Source organism: Halyomorpha halys, unplaced genomic scaffold (assembly GCF_000696795.3).
Source record: "Halyomorpha halys isolate HHAL.00 unplaced genomic scaffold, Hhal_1.1 Scaffold138.1, whole genome shotgun sequence".
NCBI classification, from domain to species: Eukaryota; Metazoa; Arthropoda; class Insecta; order Hemiptera; family Pentatomidae; genus Halyomorpha; species Halyomorpha halys.
Genome location: NW_027115565.1, coordinates 484,587 through 489,853, shown reverse-complemented (window position 1 = coordinate 489,853; position 5,267 = coordinate 484,587). Strand labels below are relative to the sequence as shown.

Genomic DNA, 5,267 nt, shown 5'->3' with positions numbered 1-5,267 from the left:
TATTTAAAAGATGAAAAATGACTTTCAATATATTTGCACAATTAGTTTGGGAATCCAAACATTAAATTATATTAAAATCCAAAAGGAAAGTGATATTCACTTGAAAATCAAATAGGATTTTATATTATCATCTCATTCCCTATTTTAAATGTATTGAGAAAAACTAATAATTTAATTGAATACGTACATACATAAAATTACAGCATATTACTTAACATTCGATTCATATCATAAATTAATTAATAAAGTAGGATAATGTTTATTATTGGTAATTTTGATTTTTTTTTCAATGTTAAAGATAAAATAAAAAATAGAAAGATATTGGTATTAAATAAGGAGATAAAACATTCTTTTTTTTTAAATAATGATTAAAAAATGAAGACAAAAACAAAAGATAATGAAGAGAAATGAACGAATAATACATGCGATTCAGACACTTGCGTGGTGTAATTTTTTTTTTTTTTTTTTATCACTATACAAGAATATCCTGAATGCCTTTGAGTAGCTGCTATTTTTTTTTATTAATATTTTTATATCCTCTCTAATTATGGTCTTGGTCACGAGAGGAAAGTATAAACAAAAGTACCTAAGCACGGAACTTGATCCCCTCCGTCCTAAAAAGATTCGGGTGCATATAAAAGCATATCGTGGCAAAAAAGTATTTTATGTTGACCCTACCTTCTTTGGCTTATACTACGACCCTTCCAAGCTGAACGAGAATAAACTATACCAATACTGTCACCAAGAAAAAAATATTAACTGGTCCATGTGAGAATTAGATACATACCCTTCCGCACCAGGATTAATCAATATATTTATATTAAGATCATTCTGTAATAGTTAGCTCTGTTACTTCTAAACTGAGTACATTGAAATCAAATTGGGATAATTCAAGATAGGCGAAATGAATTTAAATATAAGGAACTATAAATATTGATATTTTAAAATATATGCAGTGCGTGCTAAGGCGCATATACTTATGTCAGTTGTTGAAATTCCTCTCACAAAGAAGAGGAAATGTAAATAAACACAATCTTGTAGTACACATAACATAAGATAAGCATGCCACAACAATCACTCATAGATTTGTTCAAATCATTCAACTGATTGTGGGTTGCAGATTATTTCAATTACTAAAACTTTTAATGTAGCAATAAATATTATTTCGGCTCTCCCTAAATGGGTTATAATTGTAAAATTTAACGAGAAAATTATTCATCATTAAAGTTTCCTTACAGATATCTTGAAAATGAAAATATATTGATGATTACAATTTCCATTTAGTTTTTTTCAAAAAAAAGTTTGAAAAAATTATATTTATAACCTGTTTATATGGTGCTCGCCAATTATAATATTATTATAATAAAAATGAATAATTATTTCTTTAAATACCAAGGTAGAGGAAAGCAAGTTAATCGGTTAAAAACTATTTGTTAGACTTGTTCAATTTTATATTAGGATCCTGTTACCTCAAAAACCTTATAATTACTATTAAAAAATAAAGTAATATGTAACTTAGCGTCCAAGGTAAAACCAAAATATTTCATGAAATTATAAAAAAAAAAATTACAAATATATTTTTCTAGAGTACAGTTTTTTGCATTATCTAATCGCTAAAATTTCCCAAAATTATAATTTAAATGAATGGAAATCAACCATAACCAATTTTTTATTTATTTATGGATTGAAATTTGTTTAATTACTTAATTTCTTAAAATAAATAAAATTCTATCTATTTTAGTCGTATAACATTTTTTATTCCTTGATATGAAAGGTCTCAAGAAAGTGTTTAGATTATACTTAATTTCTGATAATTTATAATTAACTATTAACCAAAATCCCTCCTAGGGTCCACCTAGCCTCTTTAATTGGGTGCCCTTAATCGGGTAAAAAGCTGGCGGTCGAGTGTGATTCTGACCAAATCACCTCCTTGCACAACCGTTGGTCTTGTAACAGTACTTTCTTACAAAGTACTGAACCCCTGACCCTTCATGGGTTGTAGTGGTACAGATTTTAATTAACCAAAATATTATGGAAAGTAATTCATAATTATTTTTATTACAGCATGAGTCATAACTGTACTCTCTAATCACATAAATGATTCTTAAGATTGAAAAAAAAATTTAAACATTTATTTTTACTTTTTAATATTTTAATTTTTTGACAAAAAAAATTACAACCCTATTATTTTTTCGATACATAAATAAAATAAAAATTAAACACTTTTAGATTTTAATTTGATTTTTGAGGCAAAGTTATCTATATTTTAAAACCGAAATATGCTTTTACTCTATTTCGAAAATAAATATAAGCAGAAGGAAAAGAAAATAGATTTTTACAAAATCTAATTAAAACAGAAGATCATCAAATGCTCAAAAAAAGCTGAAGATCAAGTTAGGTAACATAAATTAACATTTTTTCTATTATATTTTTGGAGAAATTTTTTTTTAAAAAATTGTAACAAATATTTTAAAAGTATTATTCAGTGATTGCAAATAATTTTCAAAATTCTTTTTTTAAAAATCAAATATAAACATATTACGTTTAAATATCATATAAAAATATTCAGTTTGATAATGTTTCCTTGTTATTTAATGTTGATAACGTTTTTGAGATTTATGTTGATGATAAAGTTAGGTAACACAAACTGAAATTTATTTTATTATAATAATAGACAGAAAATTGGTTTGATTGTACAATTTAAATTTTAAATAAAAATTGATAAAAAATATTTTGAAAGTATTATTCAATGATTGAAAATACTTTTCGAATTTCATTTTTTTAAATCTATATATATATTACGCTTGTATATTTCCTTGTTATTTATTTTTGATCATGTTATTGAGTTTTATAAGTAAAGATTTTTTTTTTATGATTAATAAGATTTTAAAAGTACTTATTGTTCGACAATGGAAAGGATAATTAAAATAAATCATTTAAAAGAAATATTACAAAAGAAAAGGCCAATTTAGCAAGGTAGACTGGGCGACAATCGATGAAGGTAACCAGATGATCGTGCGATACTAGGCGAATGCTCCACGCTGATGGGAGATAGAAAAACGATTAACTATGTTTTTGTTTTCTTTTACAGTAAGGATAAAAATTACTATTTTAAATCCAATTTTGAATATTAAAACCAGTACGAAAAAATTATTTTATCTTTATGGTATTGTGAAAACAATCTTTTAAATATTCGAGTCATGATAGGGAGAGAGAAATAAAACCTATTAAAATAAAACGGATTATTATAGGAGGAATCATAACTGAATTGTCTAATGAGAGTTTTGTAACACTAAATATTAAAAATGTCTTGTGAATATTTATTACTATAGAAGAAAAATACATCTCTCTGAATTTATTGCACATAATGATACCTTAGCCGAAGAAATCTTACGGTGGTTTGAATCATTTGTGAGACTTCCAAGGCGATGTTTTAAAACAAATGCCAGGCCAATTTCAGTAAATCAAAACTTAAAAAAAAAAATAATATATGGCATGATTTGGAAAGTATAGAATATTATGATTCGAGCGAAAATAAAATTTGTGATTTATAAATTACGCATGACCTATATTTGCAGGCAACGTTGTAATGAGAAAAAAAAAATTGACAAGTGAACAACGTGTATTAAATAAATAAAAAATTATTATCTACACTCATTGAACCGGATAAGGAAAAGATTGGCCTGTTTATGAAATAGATAACTGATGTATAATTATCTCCTCAGTTAATATGTGTATTCTGATTAAGAAAGTAATAAAAAGAAAAACAATGATTTTCTATTGTTTATGATTATAAACTATTACCAGTTACTACACTTTTTTTTAGACTATCATATTCGAATCAAAATTCATACAAAGTAATTTTAAATGATAAATAGATTTGATAAATTTTAGTTTATTTTAGGCTAAACAGAGAGAGAAAAAAAAAACCCTCAGTTATATTAATGTCTGGTGGCTCTTTTCAGTGTGTAGTGTAATTCTAACGTCAATATCCGTGTTGAATGTTTGTTTGCGCATTGTCGCGTCTATTCATATTTAAATGAGAGCTTTTGAAAAGCTGAGTTAATACGATAGAAACTAGAGAAGAATTTGCTTGGAAATTTTCAATAGTAGTAATGTTTGTTATTCGATAAAGATGTTAAAATGCAATCAGTGGCTTCGTTAACTTCGAGAAAACACAGGTCGAGCATTTTAAGGTCTTTACTAAATTTCCTAATTTATAGAAAAATGAGTGATCTACTGTAACGAAGTAAAGGAATAGATGAGTTTTCTTTTTTTAATTACTAACTGAAAAATAAAAGAAATTTATCTAATAATGAGCTGATATTTGCTATTTTGAATTTTAAATGCTATTTATTCTATATTTTGATAAAGATAGAATACAAAATTAATTGAAATTTTTTTTAGGTATTTCAATAAGCATATGCCAGAGTGTAATTTTTAAAAAAAATGGTTCAAATGAAAATGATTTTGTCTAAATAGTTCAATTTGCGATGGTATTTTTTTTTTTTTTTTTTTAGAAGGATAGAATAAAAAATTATAATAAAAAAAAACTAAAAAAAAAAAAATCACCTTGACAAAAGAGTCTTCTTTTTCTATTTTTGTTTGTTTGTTTGTATATTCCTTGGATGGCGAAGCTGAAGCAATGAGCACTCAGTAGTTTTTATTTTAATATTTTCATTATTTTTTTTAATAATAATAATCAATAATAAAAAAAATTAAATTAACTACAAGAACAATTACTGTTAAGTATTAGTAGTAGTTGATTGGTCGGTCTGACACTGGACACAGTACACAGCCGCTGTCAGTAGCGAACTGAGCGCGGGGCGGGGGAAAGCGACAGTACTGCCAACTGCGGTACCGAGTTTCCCTTGTTCGCCGGCTGTGGCACCACTGTCTCTGCGCTGTTTTTGCTCATTTGGGACAAATGATTTAATTTAATTTAAAGGGATTTGTTTTTTATTTCGTTTGTCCGTCAGAAAAACACATACGTCCTTTTTACAAATTTGATAGAACATTTAACACTTTAAACGGAACATTAATGAACTTTGTCTATAAAAAATTATGAAACATGTTCATAGTTCAGTTTGTGATTTAGCAAGAAAGGTTCCTAAGAATAAATACATATTTCAGACTAATGATCATCCGTCTGGGACTATATACTCAAAATCTTTTATTAAGTTTATTGGGATAATTAATGATACAGCCACAAGTATTGTTTGCATTGAATCCAATGGTTTGATTATGAAGTAGGTGAACGAATAGGT

At 26.3% G+C, this 5,267-nt stretch overlaps 1 protein-coding gene across 3 annotated transcripts in view; it reads right to left on the bottom strand.

Annotated features, from left to right (window-relative positions):
* Positions 1-4,848, bottom strand: part of LOC106678391 (uncharacterized) — a 240,298-nt gene extending 235,450 nt beyond the window's left edge. For all 3 annotated transcript variants that reach the window (XR_010844903.1, XM_067052592.1, XM_024362318.2), the window contains exon 1: positions 4,744-4,848. The gene's annotated coding sequence lies outside the window, so the exon portion shown is untranslated. The remainder of the gene's footprint in view (positions 1-4,743) is intronic.
* Positions 4,849-5,267: the final 419 nt, after the last annotated feature.